The sequence below is a fragment of the Schistocerca serialis genome, chromosome 5, assembly GCF_023864345.2.
Source record: "Schistocerca serialis cubense isolate TAMUIC-IGC-003099 chromosome 5, iqSchSeri2.2, whole genome shotgun sequence".
Classification (NCBI taxonomy): Eukaryota; Metazoa; Arthropoda; class Insecta; order Orthoptera; family Acrididae; genus Schistocerca; species Schistocerca serialis.
Genome location: NC_064642.1, coordinates 283726912 through 283751759, shown reverse-complemented (window position 1 = coordinate 283751759; position 24848 = coordinate 283726912).

Genomic DNA, 24848 nt, shown 5'->3' with positions numbered 1-24848 from the left:
ATTACACATCATAATTTTGTCGCTAAGATTGCCAACGAAATTCACTGCTCAAATTGCTTCGATGTTATACACACAACACAAGATGGCGGACTATAGCTTGTGAGTCTGTATCGATTATCGAGGTTTTGTATCGATATTCTTGGTACTGACAGATTTGTAGTCAATTATTTATATTGATAGATCTTGAATGTATTGAGTTAGAACTGGCTTAAGACTGTTGGAGAATTCTGAGTTTTTGGATTCGGTTATTTCAAAGAATGTTATCTCCATGGTTTGTGTTATGTATGAAAATTTCCATTTCTTTCATGGTATCCATTCTTTTAGTTTTCCTATTTTGTGTAAAATTTCGAGGTTGTCTTCGATTTTCAAAGAGTGGCCTGTGTCTTTAATGTGAGTTGCTACTACTGATTTGTTAAATTTATCGAGCCTGTAGCAGTCTAAAGGTTCTTTGAATAGGGTTCTGAAATTTCTGCCTGTTTGGCCAGTATCACTTATACTACATTGGCTGCAGGTAACTTTGTAAATACCACATGCATCAAGACTTGTATCTGGTGGTTTTATATTGTGAAAAAATTATAATGTGCAATAGTATAATGTCAAACAGCTCCGCCATTACACCAATGATGCAAGTGAAGCAGCAAGATGACGAAATTGTAGGTGATCAACTGTCATATAAAAGCCTTTCACACTGTTTTCGTAACACATAACTGATTCAAATCTCTCTGCATCGTATACAGGCTGTGATATACATAGTCAACCACAAAGAAGAAAACCAGCAGAAGACATCACTGATTTAGATTTCTAGCCATGCATTGCCCCCCTCCTTCCCCCAAAATGACACACCAGCAGCTACAGTAAAAAACATGAACAAAGTGTTCTAGATGAACCTAGTTTAAGACTGTTTAATTTTAAGTAACATTTCTCTATCTATGTACGTATGTATAAACACCTGAAGATGAACAAAACATGTTCGAATCGCGTTGCATTATGTTGGATTAAGCATAAAATAGGAAGTGACTGGTAGCAGAAACTTGAAATAAATAACAACTAGCTCTTATTCACACGAAGTGCTGAGTGCTATTGACAAGGGATTTCAGATCGATTCCGTATTCCTGGATTTCCGGAAGGCATTTGACACTGTACCACACAAGCGGCTCGTAGTGAAATTACGCGCTTATGAAATATCGTCTCAGGTATGTGACTGGATTTGTGATTTTCTGTCAGAGAGGTCACAGTTCGTAGTAATTGACGGAAAGTCATCGAGTAAAACAGAAGTGATTTCAGGCGTTCCCCAAGGTAGTGTTATAGGGCCTTTGCTGTTCCTTATCTATATAAACAGATTTGGGATACAATCCGAGCAGCCGTCTTCGGTTGTTTGCAGATGACGCTGTGGTTTATCGACCAATAAAGTCATCAGAAGATCAAGACAAACTGCAAAACGATTTAGAAAAAATGTCTGAATGGTGCGAAAAGTGGCAGTTCACCCGAAATAACGAAAAGTGTGAGGTCATCCACATGAGTGCTAAAAGTAACTCGTTAAAGTTCGGTTACACGATAAATCAGTCTAATACAAAAGCCGTAAATTCAACTAAATACCTAGGTATTACAATTACGAACAACTTAAATTTGAAGGAACACATAGAAAATGGTGTGGTGAAGGCTAAACAAAGGCTGCGTTTTATTGCCAGGACACTTAGAAAATGTAACAGACCTACTAAAGAGACTGCCTACACTACGCTTGTCCGTCCTCTTTTAGAACACGGCTGCGCGGTGTGGGATCGTTACCAGATAGGACTGACGGAGTACATCGAAAAAGTTCAAAGAAGGTCAGCACGTTTTGTATTATCGCGAAATGTGGGAGAGTGTGTCACAGATATGATACAGGATTTGGGCTGGAAATCATTAAAAGAAAGGTGTTTTTCGTTGCGACGGAAACTTCTCACGAAATTCGAATCACCAACTTTCTCGTCAGAATGCGAAAATATTTTGTTGACACCGACCTACATAGGGAGGAACGATCACCACGATAAAATAACGGAAATCAAAGCTCGTACGGGAAGATATAGGGGTTCATTCTTTCCGCGCGCTATACGAGTTTGGAATAATAGAGAATGGTGAAGATGGTTCGATCAAGAGTATCCATGTAGATGTAGATGTGGCTCTTTTAGGTCTTCCTATCTCTATAGGATATCTCTGTACACTAAATTTTCGTTTTTACTGAGAATTTCCATGGTAGCACTTGCTTGTCTGTTTTGCTCCCATGTTGTAGTCTTTGCTTCGTTGTACAGTAAATCATGTCTTCCCTTCCTCTACAGTTCGTCAATTAAGCCCAGCAGTAAGCAGATTCAAATGCATGTAGGTAGTAATAGCTGTGCTGAGATGAAAAGGCTCGCATACGACAAGCTAATGTGAAGAACTGCATGTGACCAGTCTTTGAACTGACGACCACGACAAGAGGCGATGTTCATACGTTGCCTATGCTCGTGTGTTGCGCTGTCCTAATGAGTTGACTAACAAATTTTCCGATGGGCCTCGAGGGAGTTAAGCAAGCTTGTGGCGGGCGCGGAAGTTGGCCGTGGCGTGGAAGCCGCCACGGGGTGGAGCGCTTGTACCTGCGGCGGGTAACAATGGGGACGCAGATTGATGACCGGGCCGGCGGGCGCGCCCACAAAGACTCGCCGGCTGGCAATCAATGGCCGCAGCGGCCGCAATCCCGCGCCCAGATGAGGCGACGTCCAGCCGATCCACCGGCACCACGTCTCGCAGTTCCAGTCCAGGTGTAAGGCACCTGCTGGCCTCTCTTGCAATTATAAACAAATACGCGTAGGTTGTTCGTAACATCCGAAATGCTTACGGGATGGAGGGAACGGAGGAAGCAAGCTCCACCCATCGGCTCTTACACTTGGGCAGCCGAAAGAGGAAAGACGGGAAACCAGCTTCCAGTCGTCTTGGAACGGATAAATACAGGTCTTGTTTGATTTTAAAGGAATACATACACTGAGGTGACAAAAGTCATGGGATAGCGAGATGCAAATGTACAGTCGGTAGTAGCATCGCGTACACAAGGTACACTACTGGCCATTAAAATTGCTACACCACGAAGATAACGTGCTACAGACGCGAAATTTAACCGACAGGAAGAAGATGCTGTGATGTGCAAATGATTAGCTTTTCAGAGCATTCACACAAGGTTGGCGCCGGTGGCGACACCTACAACGTGCTGACATAAGGAACGTTTCCAACCGATTTCTCATACACAAACAGCAGTTGACCGGCGTTGCCTGGTGAAACTTTGTTGTGATGCCTCGTGTACGGAGGGGAAATGCGTACCATCACGTTTCCGATTTTGATAAAGGTCGGATTGTAGCCTATCGCGATTGCGGTTTATCGTATCGCGACATTGCTGCTAGCATTGCATGTTGCAGGTTCTGTACAGGCCTTTCTGGGTACAGAAAATGTTCTACTGCTGCCCTCACCAGCACATTCTTCAGATCTCTCACCAATTGAAAACGTCTGGTCAGTGGTGGCCAAGCAACTGGCTCGTCACAATACGCCAGTCACTACTCTTGATGATCTATGGTATCGTGTTGGAGCTGCATGCAGCTGTACCTGTACACGCCATCCAAGCTCTGTGTGACTCAATGCCCAGGCGTATCAAGGCCGTTATTACGGCCAGAGGTGGTTGTTGTGGGTACTGATTTCTCAGGATCTATGCACCCAAACTGCGTGAAAACGTAATCACATATCAGTTGTAGTATAATATATTTGTCCAATGAATACCGGTTTATCATCTGCATTTCCTCTTGGTGTAGCAATTTTAATGGCCAGTAGTGTATGAAAGGGCAATGCTTTGGCGGAATTGTCATTTGTGCTCAGGTGATTCATTTGAAAAGGTTTCAAGGGTGATCATGGCCGCGCAACGGAAACTGACAGATTTTGAACGCGTAATGGTAGCTGGAGCTAGACGCATGGGACATTTTGTTTCGGAAACCGTTAACAAGTTCGATATTCAGAGATCCATAGCACCTAGAGCGTGCCGAATACCATATTTCCTGCATCATCTCTCGTCGCTGTCAACGGAGTGGTCGGTAGCTTTCACTTAACGACCGAGAGCAAAGGCGTTTGCATAGAGTTATCAGTGCTAACACACTAGCAACACTGCGTGAAATAACCGCAGAAATAAATGTGGGATGCGCGACTAATTATCAGTTAGGACAGTGTGGCGAAATTTGGCATCAGTGGGCTGTAGCAGCAAACGATCGATTCGGTTGTCTTTGCTAACAGCACGACGTCGCCTGCAGCGCCTCTCCTTGGTTTGACCATAGACGAGCGGGAAACCATGGCCTGGTCAGATGGGTCCCGATTACAGTTGGTAAGAGCTCTTGATAGGGTTCGAGAGTGGCACAGACCCCGCGAAGCCAAGCATCCGTCTACAAGGTACTGTGCAAGCTGGTGGCGGCTCCATATTGTGAGGATTGTGTTTAAATGGAATGGAGTGGTCCTCTTGTCGAACTAAACCGATCATTGATTGGATATGCTTGCTGTCAGCTTCTTAAAGACTATTTGCAACTATTCTTGGACTTCATGCTCCCAAACAACGGCATGTTACCGGGCCACAATTGTTCGCGATTGGGTGGAGAACATTCTGGACAATTCGACCGCACAATTATGGGACATAATCGAGAGATTTATTCGTGCACAAAATCCTGAACCGGTAACACTTTGACAGTTGTGGACGACTATAGAGGTAGCTTGGCTCAGTATTTCTGCAGGGGACTACCAACGACTTGTTGAGTCAACGCCAGGTCAAGCTGCAGCACTACGCTTCGCCAAAGGAGGTCCGAGACGATATTGGGAATCATTCCATGACTTTTGTTACCTCAATGTATGCTGTTCTTCCTACATAGTAGAGGCAAGGTCAGACAACAAAGACGGGTGTGATTAGTGATCATACATACAGAGGCTTAATAACTTTGAAATCTAGTAACCGTGATGGCCAGGGGAGATGTGACAATTCATCCTCGTGGTCACAAAATCAATACTAGACGATGCGAGTGGTATGAGCAGGGGCCCCCTCGTCTTGGAATACAGCATAACCGTTGCGGAACAATCATTGTACGATGGGATCGAATTGATCGGCCAAAATGGTCACGTAACGCGACGATGCAGAGTAACAATAAGACCCATAACATGGCTGCCCAAATCATCATGTTCGACTCTTGGGGTGTGATCTCGGTCAGGAGTTGGAAGCAGTGTGAAACAAGATTCATCCTACCACATCATCTTCTGCCGTTAATCCATACTCCAGGCTTTATGGTTTCGGCACCACGTTTTCCTGTTACGGGCATTTGTGTCAGGGATGAGTGGTTTCGGAATTCCAGCTCACTCTACAATTCCATGTTTATTCAGCTACTTTCGTGTTGTTTCGATCATGACAGGGTTTGCGTGTCTGACATTCAGTTTTGCAGTGACTTTTGCAGCTGTCGTCCTCTTATTTTACGGCACAACCCTCTTCGATGAACATCTTTTACGATATTTCAATACATACTTGCGTCGGCTGTGCGACTTAGCGAAGGATGGCTTTGTATGTGTTATAAATCTTTGACACGATGCCTCAAAAACTTCGGCTACCTTAAATACAGAAGCAGCCACCACAAGAGCACAACAATTTCTTACGTCTGGATTCACTCAGCTACGACACAATGCGTTCACAACTACCCAGAACACTGTTCTGACCACGATTGACACTTGTGCTGAGAACATTGTACCGTTCGTGGTCAAATACAACAGCGTAACTTAGAGGCTTGGCTTGCATCTGCATTTATGTTCAAGCAAGCATATCTCGTGGTGTTTCCATATTTTCGCTCAGCCTTATATCTCTCCAAAACATAGTGTCAATTGGAAAGAGTTCTCTACTGAGCTATCGTTGTACACGCGAATAGAAATAGGGGTTCCACAAGGTTCCGTCTTAGGGTCTTATTCTTTCATATATACGCTAATGATGATTCACCAGTAATAGTACTAAATGCTGAATTTATATTGTTCGCCGGTTATATGAACACTGAGTTTGATAACAAATAAACATAGTTTTATAAACAGCTCTTAATTTTCACAAATAAATAATTTCTGGGGAATTCACTGTCACTAAATTCTGAAAGAAGCGCCTTGGTTCAGAACCTGCAAGACGTTTGTAACCTTAGTGTTATTCGATAATAAATTCAGATGGGAGGAGCATAACACAAATACTGTAACTTCCAAATACATTTTTTTGTCATGTGTTTGTTGTCAGATTACGTGGTACGACAACTGCCATATTTCGCTTACTTTCATTTCGTAATGTTATACGGAAAAATATTTTGGCGTTACTCATCAATCAAAGTTAAACAAATCGGAATCGAAAACCGTGTAAAACAAATGATTTGTGGTGTGAATCCATAGAAGTTCAAACAACTGGGTACATTAATGAAAGCTTCTCAGTATACTGATTTCTAAGCAAGGTATGTAATGAACTTTTCTTTTAAACTTACGGATTTGGTTACAGAATCTATACTAGAATACGTGTTATATACATAAGACAAATCACTTACTTTCTTCCAGGAAGGCGTTCATTATTTGGGAACACACAGTTTCATTAAGTCCAGGCAACAATAAAAGTTGTAGAATCTAATAAAATACAATTGAGAGACCAAAGGATTTTACAAGTACCAGTGGCTTCTAATCCATTGATAATTTCTCATTAATACTAGTTGATTTATCTGTTGTTACCAATACCTCGTAACATGAGTTATATGGGATATCTGATTTTCTACCTCTTAAACGCAGTTATGCGATCTACGTAAACTATTTTATTTTGAGAGCGATCCACTACAGTAGCTTGGATATACTCATATGAATTTTGTATTGTATGCACTTACTTGTTTGTGATAGCTGTTGTACTAATTTGTAAACTAATGTGTTATAAATTTTTGACTTATTTTACACTCTTCAGGTCTGTTTCTCTTCGGATGTGTTGAAGACAATTAGCTGATTAATTCTTTTGGAAATATACGTTATTCTGAGACGTGTTCCACTTCCTTGAGTGTCTCCACGCTACTGGTCTACAGAACGCTCAGTGTATCTAATCTAAAGCGAGGGTCATTCATAATACTCTGTCACACACGTTCTACATGGCTATCACCGATTCGAGACGGCCACCTACTGAATTCTTTGTCACGGGCTTTTTGATGACTTCGGAAAATTGTCTGCAGCATATGCTTATTCATTACGTCTAACTTATACGCTAGACGGAAACAGCGATGAGTTACCATAGGTACAACGTTATGATACCTCAAAAACGTCATCCTCCTTTCAGCCGCTAAAACAGCAAGACTACAAGCGATTTGGGCGTCCCATCTATCGCATACGACATCCACGTCTTGAATCTGCCTCATACAAACACCCATTTATCTTTCGAAAGTCACACGGCTTTCTACCTTTTGAAGTTACGTCCCCATATACTCTACTCGAGTCAGAGCGACAAGCGTCTGCGACATCAATGGCAGTTTTAATCGTTGATGAGCAAATTTCCATTGTCATGTTCCCGATGTGCCCGCGAGTTTTCGGCTTTGGGATTCTGACCTGAAAGAGCCTCGTGTATGTATAACGTTTAGCTTTAAACTTGAGAAACGCTGCCAATTCGCGCCAAATTTGCAAGTAAACTTTAGGCGACAACTTTTTAGGCGAGACGCAGACTTACGACAGGTATAGGCTTTTCAGAAACGGATGAATGTCGACCGGTAATGACTACCGTTCTGATCGAGCATCAACCGGCATCACACCAGCAAATATCCTGAAAGTGATGGATCTGATTCTACAAGGTCGTAGACAGACCACGCAAGATCTTTTAGGTACCTTGGGAATCATTTTGTAACAGTAACCGATTTCGAAAACGATTGTGGCGAAGTTTGTGTCAGGACTGCTTCAAGACGATTAGAAGGTACATGGCATGGGGACTTGCGGGGATCTTAAACATCTGCTTCAAGAAGAATCAAAGTTCCATTCAAAGAAAGTCACTGATATAGAAAGCTGGGATTATGGCTAAGACTTTGAAACTAAGCAGCAATCGTCACAATACAAGAATCTTTTACCTTGGCCAAAACATTTGATAGGTCAAGTGTAACATTAGAGTCCGTGTTCATCTCTTTTATAAATTTTTTCATACTGACAGTATTGTTCAGAGGTTTCGTCCCTCCTGATCAGATTGTCAGTAAAGAGTTCTGTCGCGATCTTCTAAGATATTTGATGGAGGATATGGAGAGAAAATGTCCACAAAAGCAGTGCAAAAAGGACTGGGCACTCTACCATGATAATGCACGATCGCAAACTATTCACCAGTTTTTGACTAAAAACAAGATGAATTGTTCCCCACCGGCCGTACTCACAAGTCATAGCTCCTTGTGGTTCCTTCTCCGTCCACAAGATGAAGTTGAAGAAATAAAGATTTGATATAATGGAGCACGTTAAAGTGGAACAGTAAATGGTTCTAAACTCAACAAAAAAGACCTCCAGGGAGCATTTCAAAAGTGGTAAAAACGTTTGGATCGGCGCGTTCGCTTCCAAGGGGATTACTTTAGAAGGGACGGCACAGAGTAGGTTATGGGTGTGACATAATAATTTTAACAACTGGGATTGGGAATTTATAATATCACCTTGTATTTCAGTAGGACCATACCTGGCCAAGCACCGACCTTGGAGTTCATGACAACTTTACCTGTGACGAAATGTTATCTTTACCAGACAATAAATACACTGAAGCGCCAAAGAAATCGGTGTAGGGGTGCATATTCAAATACAGATATGTGTAAACAGGCAGAATATGGTGTAAGTAGGCTGTTTAGGTTCTTATATTGCTAACGCCACCGTCATCTAGCGCTCTGTATGAAAATCACTGACTGTGCTGTGTGCAGGCTGAGGCTGGTCGGCATTGTTGCAATATTCGCCATTGTAGTGTTGGGCAGTTAGCTGTTAAAAGTGCGTAGCATTGCGCAGTTGGAGGTGAGCCGCCAGCAGTGGTGGATATGGGGAAGTGAGATGGCGGATTTTTGAGAGAGGATGATCTGGACATGTGTCCATCAGAAACAGTAAATTTGTAAGAATGGATGTCATGAACTGCAATATATATTATGACTTTTGAACACTATTAAGGTAAATACATTGTTTGTTCTCTATCAAAATCTTTCATTTGCTAACTCTGCCTATCTGTAGTTAGTGCCTTCAGTAGTTTGAATCTTTTATTTAGCTGGCAGTAGTGGCGCTCGCTGTATTGCAGTAGTTCGAGTAACGAAGATTTTTGTGAGGTAAGTGATTTGTGAAAGGTATAGGTTAATGTTAGTCAGGGCCATTCTTTTGTAGGGATTATTGAAAGTCAGATTGTGTTGCGCTAAAAAATATTGTGTGTCAGTTTAGTGTTGATCAGAATAGGTAAAGAGCGAAATGTCTGAGTACGTTCAGTTTTGCTCAGTTGTTTGAAAATCAACTAATGTAAGATATTTATCAGCACAGTAACTCAATAATTTTTCTAAGGGGACGTTTCATATGGCGACCCTGCCAGGATTCGAACCTGTAATCTTCTGATTTTTTTCTTGTAGTTTGTGTAATTAGTGTAGCTATTGTTTATTGCTAGTGCATAATCATAGAGAGAATTTCCTTTGTAGTTGTAGTTTTTCATTATTGTACAGTAAAACAGTTGTGGCATGCATGTAGATTTGCACCAAGTATTTCGCACCTGCACTTGCAATTAACTAGATATTATTTTCAGTGCTATGTTAATGTGTTTTCTTATTTTGCTCTTCAAATTGAGCTTTTATGTGTTATCGTGTGAAATATTGTGTCAATAATGGCACCAAAGTAAACTGAGAAATAATAGTGACGACGAGCGTAGCTTATCAGCACCACTGTGTAATGAATTAACAGACATTCAAAGTGGTAATTTGGTAATAGTGCATAGGGAAATGAAGCGGGTGGCAAATAATGGCGTAGACAGTGAAACAATTAGTGAACAGGGAAGCATTATCGATCGATCGGTCGGCAACAGCTCGCCTCAGGAATCCGAAATGACTGGACACAATCTCGCAAATACCGTAGATTCAGGTTTTGGGTCCTCACCATTTTCTCAAATAAGTCAAGACACATTTTCTGCTTGTCAAAATGTGAACGTTGCCGGTGCAAATTCACTGCTGAAAAGCACTGAGGAACATGTTTCAGACACCAGTGCATTGTTATTACAATTAATACAACAAATGTGACAAACACAGCAAAAGCTTCAAAAGTTAGGCACAATGGAACAAAATCTTCAAAGGTTAGACACCACGCTTGAACAAACGCGTGAAGATTTAACTACTGAGTTACATAACATCGAATCGAAATGTCAAAAAGTCTGTAATGACGTAAAAACACAAATTTGTGAGCATTTCCAACCTATTTTTTCGCGGCATGAAAATACGTTACAGAATCACGAAGCAGCCATAAAAGAACTGCAAACTATTGTTCATGAAAATCATGAGACCCTGCAAGCTAAGATTGACTCAGTTGCATCTACCGATTCGGTTACGCAACTTGCAAAAACTCAGGAAAACTTAAAGGACACAGTAGATACGATTTCAACACAAATAGACACTCTTAAACTTGGTTCAGAAAAACACACTGAGGAAATAAGTTCACTATCGGAGAAAGTAGCCGAACTTTCGGATCAGTTCACTAACGTTTCTACAAAGGTGGATGATGATCTGAATGACACAGTACCTGTAGCTTTCACTGACACAGAAGAGTACGAACAAATTAGGAAATTCAAACAAAATCAGAATCAAATTAATACGTAACACCAAAGAGAAATCCGGGAAGTACAAGATCAGTTGACACAGGTAATACAAGAATTACATATTTCAGAGGACACTCGCGCTCCAATACGGGAAGAGGGACATAGAAATATGGAACAGCTAATAACACAGGGCGGTTCGGAAATTATGAAAGAAATTGGCAAGGTACACCGAATTTTGAGATGGAACCGCCGAAACGACGTAACAATGACCGACATGCGACTCGCCGACATGATGATTTTGACTATAAGCTGTTTATTACTACATGTAAATTCAAAACATTTAAGAATTCCGGCAACGACATTCATCCACAAGTGTGGCTTCTCCCATTGTTTTCCTCCCAACTGGTCATTAGTGCACAGATTAGAATTTATGTTTGGCTACTTAGAGAATGAACCAGCTGTAAGAATGTGATTGGTCATTCATGATTGCCACAGTGAAGGAGAATTTTACCGTGCCGTCCTCTCAGAATATTTGTCTCAAGCCACACAAGACCGAGTAAAACATGGCATCATAATGATGAAAGATTTCGAACAATCTGAATTTTCCAGTCTTGTGAAATATTTTGAAGACATGTTGCACAAGAATCAGTACCTGTCAAACCCTTACAGTCCCTCAGAACTCATCCGCATTTGCTTAATCAAATTGCCTGAACAGCTACGACATATTATTTTGGCAGGACGTTGCAAAGACGACATTGAAGCTTTTCAGGGACTGTTACAAGAACTGGAAATTGACACTGACAATCGCGGAACGCGAAAACAGGAGCCCAACAATTACAGGTCATATCTGTCACAATTCCGCGATGACAGAAGTAACAAATGGACACGACAAGGCTATTCTTACAACGTAAATCGTGACCAAAACAGACACCACCTGTATGACAACCGTTGGCAGAGTAGTAATAATTACAGGGAAACATCACCTTTCCACGGTAATGACTATCACAGAGGCAATAAGAGAAACAGACAATATGGGAACCAAAATAATTATTATCAAGGGAGACAGAATAACTTCAGACGCAACGGTCCAGGGCGCAGTTACGATTCAGCAAGAAATTCTCCACCACGTGACCGACAAGAAAGAAACTATGGAATCTACTGACATGACGATAGACGATATGATCGTAACGACAGACCTGAATTGCATTAGAACTGTCGAATTCAAACAGGGCAGGGCCCTCTCGACAAGGTGAATTTGTAGAAGTTAGGTCTACAAATCCCAATAACGACGCGTGCCAATAAATAGACAATAGGCAATGACTCGTACCGCTGGCAGCCACAAAACGTACTTTTGAAACTGACGACGCAGCTGCCGTAGCTAGTAATTACATAAAAATGGAAGACATTAGGGACATCTTACTCCAGGAACACGACGTAAAACATAACAACATTGCATATCCTGTGATTCACATTACAGTAAATGACGTAAAATTTAGGGCAGTACTTGACTCTGGCACTCCCATTTCAGTAATTAGTGAAACAGCCTTTAGCAAATGCAAGAAATCGAACGATTTCCCCACACTTCCGTTACGTAAGATTAAATTACAAGGTGCAATCGTTGGAAAAAGTGTAGATGTACGCCAACAAACCAACTTAGAATTCTTTTGTCAAAGCCACAGCTTCTCTATGAACTTTCTTATTGTTACATTATTGTCAACGGAAATTATATTGGGAGTAGACTTTCTGAATGAATACAAAGCAATCTTAAACTTTCACGATGCTGAAATAAGTTTAAAGAAAGAAGGTAAGTCAATAGCTTTGAAATTTGAAGATTGGCTATCAAACCATGACGAGGAAATAATGCGGCTTTACCTCCTGTTAGACAACAGTTCGGAATTTTCGACAGAACTTTACATTAGCAATCACTCTGCAAGTACTGACAGGGATGATATCGACGGCGTATTTGATACTAATGAGTTAATTCATAATAAAATTCAAACAATTGAGAATTATAATGACACTGATAGGCAGGACCTTTTTGAGATTTTACAAGCACATTCCACAGTTTTTACTCACAAAACAGGAACAATCAAGGGATTTCAATACCAATTTCGTGTTCGTGAGCATATTAAATTATGTTTTAGACCATACATAATTCCGGCACATTATAGGGACCGTGTTACAACAGAAATACAATCTATGCCAACGAGGGCATTATTGAGCCTGCAGTAAGCTCATACAACAATCCATTACATGTTGTTGAGAAGAAAAATGGATCGATCAGGCTTGTCTTATATTCAAGACAAAACAATATTATCATCATTCCTGAAACAGATAGGCCGCAAACGTTGGAAGAACTTCTTCAAAATTTTACTGGTGTAAAAGTGTTGTCTTCTATGGATCTCAGATCCAGCTTTTATCAGATCGAACTTCATCCAGAATGTAGAAAATACACAGCTTTCCTTTGTTTCCGCGTTTGTTATCAGTTACGGAAACTTCCTTTTGGTTTGAATATTTCTTCGGCAGCGTTCATTCGCGGGCTAAATTCCATATTACCTGAGTTCTTAAAACGTCACATCACCTTATATGTGGACGATATTCTGATAGCAGAAGCCTCATGGGAACAACATAATCGCATCCTCAACAGCGTGTTACATATTTTTGTAGAATCTGGAATTACAGTTAACTTGGAAAAGTCTGAATTCGGTAGGACAAAGGTTAAGTTTTTGGGACATATTATTTCTTCTGAAGGCACTGAGCAGGATCCTGAAAAGTTAGAAGCAATCAGAGCCATTCCCGTTCCATTCACAAAAAAAAAAAAACAAGTCAGCAGTTTTCTAGGTCTCGTAAATTTTTACCGTAGTTTTCTGAATATGCAAATTCTAGTTACACCAAGTCTTTGTTCTCTCACTGGAAAAAAACACTATTTGGAACTGGGATGAACAAGCACAGTTGGAATTCAATTCTTTGAAAGAAGCGCTACTTAACGCGCCAATACTAGCTCATCCAGATCTGTGACGAGATTTCTGCCTTAGCACGGATTCTTCTAAAGTCGGTCTTGGTGCCCATTTATTTCAAGAAGCCACAGAAAATGACACTACTGCTCAAAAAACCATTGCTTTTGCTAGCCGAGTGCTAACAAAATCTGAAAAAAATTATTCCGTTACTGAATTAGAAGCTTTAGCTATCGTTTGGGCATTTAACAAATTCCCGTTTCTTTCTTTCTGGTAAGCACGTAAAAGTATACAGTGATCATCGTGCATTATAATTTCTTATGTCGTAAAAATTAAATCATGATAGGTTAAAACGTTGGGCATTGTTTCTGCAAGAATTCCACTTCACAATAGTGTACATTCCTGGCAAGGAGAACATTGTTGGGGGCACACTGTCACGCGCACCGGCTGGGCTTGAGAAAAGTAACACAGAAGGCAACCTCGAGAAAAATTTCAGTATTCTTTACATTCAGAAAGTCTCCTTTGAAAACTTCATCTCCACATTTTTAAAGGACATTGCTCATGAACAAGATAAAGATCCGATTTGGAACGACATCAAAAGTAAATGGCATGAAAAGAGACACACTCAGATTCGGCATTATTATCTGGTTAGAAACAACATACTCTTCAAACGCTGCACTGTTGATGACAAGCTATGGGTACTTTGCATTCCAGACGATTTTGTTAATAAGCTCATTTAGCACATTCATTTCAGCTACGCACATTTTGGTCCACTAAAATGTTATCATATTCTTCGAACGACTTGTTATTTTAACAATATGGAAAAGAGAATTCGAAGAGTCTTGTCTATTTGTAAACTTTGTCAAAAGGCGAAACCATCTACTATCTCACATCGTGCTTCGTTGTTTCCTATAATTCCTTCTTAATTAAAAGAATTTGCTGCTGTTGATCTCTTGGGACTCCTTGTCAGAACATCGAATGGATTTTCGTACGTTCTAGTCGCTGTTGAACTTACTTCAAAATTTGTTTTTCACTCCGTTACGCAAAGCCACTGGACGGTCTGTATCCAACGCCTTTGTTAAAAATTTCTTACGTGAAGTTGGACACGTTAGTAAAGTCATTTCAGATAACGGACTACAATTCAGGTCTGCTGTTTGGTCACGCATGCTTTGGAACCGTAAAATCAAACCTGTTTTTATTTCATTGTACTCACCACATTGTAACCCGTCTGAACGGATTATGAAAGAAGCTTTTCAGACTTTACTGTCATAGAAAGCATGAGCATTGGGACAGATATTTACACTTATTTCAAAACGTGATGAATGAAATGCCTCATGACTCCACTGCTTTACCACCTATTCTTGTACTGAAGAACGAAGAACCTCCGAACAGAATCAGAGAGCTTGTACCTTTTCCAAATACATGTAAACTTCGACACAAAGACATAATTGATTTGGCTATTAAAAATATAAAATCTGCAGCAGACAAAAGGAGAAAACTACACGGTAAAGCAAATGCAAAGAAATTATATATTGGTCAGAAAGTTCTCATTAAAGCTAATTCATTGTCACATAAGAAGAAACACTTGAGTCACAAATTCTTTCTGATTTACAATGGAGCTTACAAAATCCGACGTATACCACTTGATAATTGCGTTAAAGTTGAAACTCTGTGTACTTCGAAGAGTAAAGAATTGCACCACATTTCACATGTAAAACCGTTTATTGAGAGACAATCTGTTTTTTAAACTTAGTCTTTTTGCTATAAAATTTTTCAGTTTACATTACTAGTGTGCTTTGTCAGACTTAGAATCTGTTAACATGCAACAATGTTTGAAGTTAAATATCCAGTCAAGAACTAAGAGAACTTATTTAAACAGAAATTACGAATGCATTGTTATAGTGAACAGAGGACACGGTGTTATTGTGTGTGCACATTCTTGCTTGTTAATTGCACGAGTATGTAACGACTTTAAGGCTTACATACTTAGAACATATACTGCTAATGAGATTTTAATGCAACATTTTGGTTTAGTTGAAAAGACATTCTTTATTTGAAGTACTTTCTGTGAGTTTGGTTTCTTTGACAGCTACACGATTATATCACGACGCTACTAATGTGTGACACAATTTACATTGTTGCTTTTGCGGTGTATCTGTTTTATATCTGCAGTTTTTATGTATTATTCTGGAAAGTAAAACATGTTTTAGTAGTAAATTTTGTGGTATAGCTACAATGAGGCAGCCTTTTCCGTAGCACAACAATACGTTACAGTACACTACTTTCTTCATCATGGCAGTAAGCATAATAACTACAATATCTATATGCAAAGCATTTCACTTTTGTTTATGATGAGGTGAGTACATTGATTTCAGCAGAACTTTGCTTACAGAGGACGATAACTACGACACTTCCACAGAATTATCTTACAGCAAGACGCACATTTAGCGCTACAGGACACACATTTGAGTGTTAATTTTGTACTTAAAGCATTTATTTTTAAAGATTTTTGAATTACAAAGAAAGTTTTCTGTGATACATTTCATTCCATTGATGTAATCTGTAACACCTGAGGGTATAATTACATTAATCCTCAGGGGGGTACACGTTTGCTTTGTGTACCAAGTGTGCAGCAAACACAAGGAGCCTTAGCTAATATGGTATTTCCTTATACAACTTTACACATCGGTGCCATACTTCTCTAACACAGAATTACACAGCTATCTGATTATTTAACATAGAAAGAAACATTTTTTTACTATGTCAGTGACAGATGTTCACGTAATTACATAGTTGGATAACTTCACACTTATGAAATTGTTTTGTGTGTACTTTGTGAACTGTTCATTTATTTTTCGGAACCATTGTAATACTACGAGAGCTTTGAATGATGTATTTGGTATGGGATCATGAGTTTTAAAGTACGTTTCAGGTAGATGACTTTATTGAAGAGCTTGAAATTATTGAAAGAAGCTACTACGATTTTGAGATGTGATTGATCTGTTATGATATTATTATGATGACGATGTGTATTATGCTGTTGAGGTATGTTTATGATCAATAAGCTGATGCTATATGAGGAATTTGATTACGCTACATATTTATAATGATGAAATATTGAAGAATGTCGACGAATATGTATATGTGTAATAAGGTAAGGAATGATGAGCAGTGGCTAGGAACTCTGATTTGTAAAAAAAGGATGTTGGAAACCAAGAATCGTACTTTAAGAGTTATGAAATGTGTGTAAATGTGTGAATGTATCACAATGCCGACGAAAATTTTTTGGACACCGTTATATTTATAGGATTTTGTTTCTACACATTTGTAACGCAAATTCTCGACCTGTGAAATTTTTATATGAGACTGTCACTGTAGAGGAAACTGCTGTCGTAAATATTTCCGTAAGAAAGGTAAGTGACCTTGACATAATACGTCGTGAGCGGCCAGCTGTGCCAGCTGCCTGGAGAAACAGCCATTAAGTGAAGAAAAAAAGAGGCCATTAACCTCGCTATTGACAGTTCTTTGTAGAAAGCATCGCAAATAAGACACGCTCAAACTTGAAAACATATGATTACACTGTGGAGCTCTTAATTTATGACATTTACTAAAATGCCTAATGAAATGATGAGAAACATTTTACATCTATTGTCTTTCAAGTTGAGAGATTTTTTTTTGCCTTTGGAGATGCCATTTGCCTAGTGAATGACGTTTCATATGTTGTTATATATATATATTTGCTCATTCGTTTAATATCTAGTTTCTAGCTGCACTGCAGCAATGGTTAAAATAAAATTTAATAGATGTACTAATATAAATATTTTCTGTCTACAGATCCAGTAAATAATAATTTTATGATATACTTCGAAGAAAATGAGGGAGCACAAAAAAGACATTTCCCTTCACAGGAGCTGCATACATAATTTTCTTTTCAAGTACTTGGTAATTTATTTTGTAGAACAAGTTGTGGTGCACAGTTTAATTACATAGACATTAAGATGTGAATAGACATTTCCCTTATCTGCATTGTTGTCTTTAATATACTATTTTTTCTGCTTGAGCTTTGTCATGTTTAGATATTAATTATTGCATTTGCTGCTGCTGTTTGCCAGGCATTCGCTACTAAATTTCACTTTGTATTACTCTGTTAAGCCAGTTTTACTATTGATTTATTTTTCTTGTTGCTGCACACTGGCTCATATTAGTTGTAATGTTGCATTTGCTTTGCTAATTTAGATATACTGCTGCTTGCTTTGCCAATTTGTATTTTTTTGTCATTGCTGTTTGTGTTAATTTGTTATGTGTTACTGCATTGCCTCATCCCTTAGTTTATGCATCTGAGCTCAGTATATTTAAGTTAGCTCTAGAGGGGTAGACTATATAAGAGAATGAGTTGCGATGAATTGGAAGAAATGCATTGAGAAGTTTTACGAAAAAAGTACAGAAAGCAGGTATAGATCTCCAAGAAGTAAAGAAAGTTTTGTTTGCAAGATACTGCAGTAAAACAAACCCTGTCCTTTCCTTTTTCTTTTATTCCGCTATGTGTTTGTGTACTCTTGTATATTTGTGTTTTTCCTGTCTTTATGTGTTTAGCTGATACGAGTTGTGTTGTGGAATTTTTCTAATAATGTTATTTTCTTTGTAAAGATGTTTCGACATTATTTATGCTGTTCTGTTTTAATGCTCATGTGTGAAGTTGATGTTTCAAAAGCTATTCTGATCATTTATGTATTTACTTATGTCATAATTCCTGTAACACTGATGTATATGTTTATTTCTATTCTTTTGTAAAGCCTGTGTTACTACAAATGTTATCTGTACTGTTATGTTCTTTAATGATGTATTTTGCACCTTTGTAATTGTATTCTTATGTTGTAAATTTTTAATTGTATAGACACCAGTTCTTCAAATTAAGTTTCATTTCAGTGCGCACGTTTCTGTTGGTCGTAATATATGCACAGTATGTGAGATGTTGGGTCTGTTAGTGCTTGCATGTGTGTTAATAATTCAGCAAGGGACTCGTTAACAGCATTTCTGGTTCTAAGGACAATTCCAAAATCTTTGTGAGTGCACAAGTGGTGATTATAGACTTGCTATATTATCCACAAGACTCTTCAATGGTGATTGTGCACCCATACAGTCACAACAGATGGCTGCTCGCCATCTCTACAAGGACTACAGTGTCTGCATCTCTGATGACCCACCAATAGCATTATTTCTACAAGGGCTACAGTGGGTCTACACCTTTGCTGACTCACCAGTACCATTATTTCTACAAGGACTGCAGTGGGTCTGCACCTCTGGTGGCCCACCAATACCATAATCTCTACCAGGACTACAGTGGGTCTGCTCTGTGATGACCTACCTACCAGTATTCTTCAAAACTTCGACTGACTCTGCTGTGGGTTTGCTCTGTTGTGGTTCATTATCTGTCTGCATGTCAAGAGTCAGCACTGTCTTTCCGTTGGAAGGACAACACTACTTCTTCAAGACTGCATGTAAATCCACTACTTCCGTGTGCATTTTCTTTTACTGCTCAGACTTTGAGAAAAACATTGAAATTTTACTGTGATGAACGATCAGGACTGTCTTAATGGACTGTGAGAAAATTTTAGCTTTTGACCAACATTGTATGAATAAGTGTGTGCATTTGATTTCTTTGTTATTGTAATTGTGAAAAAATTTCAACAAATATGTATTGGCCAGTGGCTAAAACAAATTGTAAAATTTTTTGTGGGGAGTGTTTAGGTTCTTATATTGGTAACGCCACCGCCACCTAGCGCTCTGTATAAAAATCACTGACTGTGCTGTGTGCAGGCTGAGGCTGGTCGGCATTGCTGCAATATTCGCCATTGTAGTGTTGGGCAGTTGGCTGTTAAAAGCGCGTAGCGTTGTGCAGTTGGGAAGTGAGCCGCCAGCAGTGGTGGATGTGAGGAAGTGAGATGGCGGATTTTTGAGAGCAGATGATCTGGACGTGTGTCCATCAGAAACAGTACATTTGTTAGAATGGATGTCATGAACTGCTATATATATTATGACTTTTGAACACTATTAAGGTAAATACATTGTTTGTTCTCTATCAAAATCTTTCATTTGCTAACTATGCCTATCAGCAGTTAGTGCCTTCAGTAGTTTGAATCTTTTGTTTAGCTGTCAGTAGTGGCGCTCACTGTATTGCAGTAGTTCGAGTAACGAAGATTTTTGTGAGGTAAGTGATTTGTGAAAGGTATAGGTTAATGTTAGTCAGGGCCATTCTTTTGTAGGGATTATTGAAAGTCAGATTGTGTTGCGCTAAAAAATATTGTGTGTCAGTTTAGTGTTGATCAGAATAGGTAAAGAGCGAAATGTCTGAGTACGTTCAGTTTTGCTCAGTTGTTTGAAAATCAACTAATGTAAGATATTTATCAGCACAGTAACTCAATAATTTTTCTAAGGGGACGTTTCAACGGCAATGCAGTCGGCAACGCTTATATAAGACAGCAAGTGTCTGGCACAGTTGTTAGATCGGTTACTGCTGCTACAAGGGCAGGTTATCAAGATTTAGGTGAGTTTGAACGTGTTGTTATAGTCGGCGATCGATCGGTGGGGCACAGCATCTCCGAGGTAGTGATGAAGTGGGGATTTCCCCGAATGATCATTTCACGAGTGTACCGTGAATATTAGGAACCGGTAAAACATCGTATCTCCAACATCACTGCGGCCAGAGAAAGATCTTGCAAGAACGGGACCAACGACGACTGAAGAGAGTCGTTCAACGTGACAGAAGTGAAATCCTTCCGCAAATTGCTGCAGATTTCAGTGCTGGGCCATCAACAAGTGTCAGCCTGTGAACCATTCAACGGAACATTGTCGATAAGGGGCTTCGGAGCCGAAGGCCCACTCGTGTACCCTTAATAACTGCACGACACTAAGCTTTACGCCTCGTCTGCGCCCGTCAACATCGACATTGGACTGTTGATGGCTGGAAACATGTTGCCTGGTCTGACGAGTCTCGTTTCAAATTGTATCTAGCAGTGGACGTGTATGAAGACAACCTTATGAGTCCATGCGCCCTGCATGTCAGCAGGGGACTGTTCAAGCTGGTGGAGGCTCTGTAACGGTGTGGGGCGTGTGCAGTTGGAATTATATAGGACCCCTGATATGTCTAGATACGACTCTACAGATGACACGTACGTAAGCACCCTGTCTGATCACTTGCATCCATTCGTGTCCAATGTGCAATACGACGGACTTGAGCAATTCCAGCAGGACAAAGTGACATCTCACACGTCCAGAATTGCTACCGAGTACCTCCAGAAACACTCTTCTGAGTTTAAACACTTCCATTGGTCACCAAACTCCCCAGACATGAACATTATTGAGCATATGTGGAATGACTTCAAAGTGCTGCTCAGAAGAGATCTCCAGTCCCTTGTACTCTTACAGATTTATGGACAGCCTTGCAGGATTCATGGTGTCAGCTCTCTCCAACACTACAAAAGACATTAGTCGAGTCCATGGCGTTCCATGTCGTGTTGCGGTGCTTCTGCGTCTCCGCGGGAGCCCTACACGTTATTAGGCAGGTGTACCGGTTTCTTTGGCTCTTCAGTGTATTTAAAACAGTAGCAACGAATGCGCCAGGGGCAATGGTTTAATCAAAAAAAGACATGAGAAAAAATGAAACTTTGACGCGTTGCGCAAAAGGTTGGTACTGGCACTGAAAGGTTAGCATTACTTCATGACACTTTTGTTCACAGGTACAGTAAACAAATGTGTAAAGAAATGTTCCATAATTATTTGAGAACTCATCATTTTTGCATGAAATTGGTCGCTAAATTACTTTTACAGATGGCACTCCGACATTATAAGAGAATAAGATAAAACCTGAATACGTTCACAATAGAGTGACAGAGGAACATTGAATGTTGTAATGAAAAATCACCAAATAAGGAACGTCTGCGGACGATGATGGAACCGCATCGAACACGACTGGAGGATAAAAATGTGTTTTACAAGGTGCTGGCACCCTATGTGATCCTCCATAACCGCTCAGCAATAGCATTATATTGTGCAGTCACCCATACGCTCTATATACACACATAGCAGTTCACAAACGGTTGGAGGAAGGCAAAGAGAAAGCTGTTCCGCAAGGACGCAGAATGAACTGCTATTTGATTTTTATTTCCTATTTAAATAAAACGGAGAGGAAGTTGTTTGCCGTAACACACATGTTGCCAAACAAACACGACCTAAACAAAGCGACCAAATTCTAAGTTTTCTGGTACTAAGTGAACATGGGCAGCGATGTAAATGTCGAAAGTAAATTGCAGGCCTTACTACTGAAAGCGTTTTATCATTTAGCTCAGAGAAGCGGGAATATTTGGACACGTCTCGTGTGGTCTCTCAACACAACTCCGGAATTTAACTGGCGGAAGTGCCGTATGTCTGCGCCTGTACTGCCGTTCCATTAGCAAACTGATTTCGACTTGGAATATATTTCGCCACTGCGACTGAACTGGCGTAATTGGTTAGGAAAGTGAACTCACATTATCACGATTAGGTTCCCCGTAGTACATCTAAAGCACTACAAGCGATGCTGCGGTAATTCGTTAAAAATATAAAATTAACCGCCATCCTATTTTGTGGAATCCGTGATGAGGGCAGTGGAGACTGTTATACTCATCTCAACAGTGGAAAACAAGAGCTAGCTGCAATATCGAACCAACTGTTGCTTGGATACGGCGAACGACGGAAATATTTGATTAGAACGAAGATGTGACATTATTAATGTGACAAACTTACATGAGAGTAAGACCTTGGTGTAATTAATTATCTACCATTTCCGTTTTATATCTTGACAAGGTCATTAGAAAATGGCAGATACAAAGTCAAACCTACACACTGTCCAGTAACATTCATGTAAACACCTGTCAAAAGTCTGAATAACCGCCTTTTGCAGTGCGGGCCGTTGTGAGACGCGCATGAAGAGAGTCGATTAGGATTTAGAAGGTACCGACAGGGCTGTGGAGCCATGCCGACACCATTGCCGTGGCCAGCTGCCCTAGGTTTCTCGGCTGAGGATTCATAGTGCGAACAGTCCGATAGAGGTGGTCCAACAGATTCTCGATTGGGTTTAAATCCAAGAAGTTTGGTGGCCAGAGAAGAACGGGCAAACTCATGCTTGTGCTCTTTGAACCACGCACGTATACTGAGAGCTGTGTGACACGTTGCACTGTCCTGCTGATAGATGCCACCGTGCCGAGGAAAAACGAACTGCATGCAGGGGTAGACATGGTCTTCGAGGGTAGAAGCGTACTTTAGTCGACCCAGTGTGCCTTCCAGGATGACATCATCAGTGAATGACACGAAAACCTTCCTCACATCATAAAGCTCCCTCCTTGTTTACTTTCTGACTTCTGCGCCGCACATTCCAACAGCCATCTGCCCGATTGAGCATAAAACGTGATTCATCTGAAAACTCCACCTGTCGCCACTCACGCCATTGGATGGTCAGTTGGGGTAATTGCTTGCAAGTACCAGCCTTCGTTGAAAACGAACTACAGTCAGCATGGGTGCATGAAACAGGTGCCTGTTGCGGAGGCTCACATGCAGCAACGTTCGCTGAACGATTGAGACACTGCTGGTAGCCGCTTGATTCATCTGGGCTGTCAGCTGCTCAACAGTTGCACGTCTACTTGCACGTTCACATCTCTCCCACAGTTGCCTTGGCTCTAATTTTGGATAGCACCATTTTGTCATACAGAACATACTGTGACCACGTCGGCACGAGAGCAATTTACATACTTTTCCGCATTAGGACAACAACTGACAACTGTAATGTTTCCCATATCTCTCCCCCCCCCTCCCGGCCACCGACACGCTTTATTTACCCTCCACTGCTAGTGCTGACACCTAGCGTCTGTGAGCTGTCACTGCAGAAAAAAGGCTCCAAGCACTATGGGACTTAACATCTGTCATCAGTCTCCTAGACCTAGAACTACTTAAACCCAACTAACCTAAGGACATCACACACATCCATGCCCGAGGCAGGATTCGAACCTGCGACTGTAGCAGCAGCGCGGTTCCGGACTGAAGCGCCTATAACCGCTAGGTCACAGTGGCCAGCTCTCATTGCACGTTGCACGTTGCACGTTGACAGTCACATTAATGTGACTCGACCGTGTATAAGACTGTAGATACCCATTGTCTCCAAAAGCCACAACCAAGATAATTAATGTGATGCGATGCATACATAATCCTCAAAAGCAGTACCACCGATCACGTGAAGCAGTTCATGTTTTAGCATTATTGGGTATCACTCATTTAACAAGCAGATATTTACGGTAATCTGAACAATCGCATCTACAAAATCAATCGACAAAAAGAAATAGGAAAAGATCAGCAACAAAATTTTATGAAAAAACCATGTCTGGAAAATGGTGTCTTAAACCCTTAGGGTCAAAATTCTGCAAACGTTGAAGGGTTATAAAGTTTGTTTTGAGATTAGGAACGAACATTCAGAAATTAATATTTAGACAGCACAAGCTCTTGAATGAGCAACGTTTGCAAGCCACGTGTTTTAAATTGATTTTTTATCATAACAGAAAAAAGCCTGACCCATTGACCTTGAAAACTGATAGGCAATCGTCTGTGGTACATTCACATTTGAGTTTACCACGTCTACTGTTCACAGGTGCTTGTCGAAGATGGATCTTTACTCGTTACAGGAAATCGCTGAGTTATGGCGCAGCATGGTACAAAGGCGAATGAATGTGCACAGAAAAGTTTCGCAATAAGAGGCATCGTAATTATAAGAAATATATCACTGAGAATAGGAACAAAATACTCGCGGTTCTCTACAAAGAGTTTTCACACAATTGAATTTAGTGAGATGTTGTTGGATCTTTTGGGAGAAGATTCATCAATAAGCAACTGTCGACTCCACCGCACCGAGAGTTCAGTTCTGTCAATGTATGAAGGTTGATCAGCAAAGACTGAGACTGATTTTTCCTATAGTTTCCATGAGAGTTTCTTGTCTGTACCGTGAATATTTGAAAGCAGGAGGTTAGTATGTAAAATGTCCATAGGCGGCAGCACTCTCGTATCTGTATGCTGGTGGT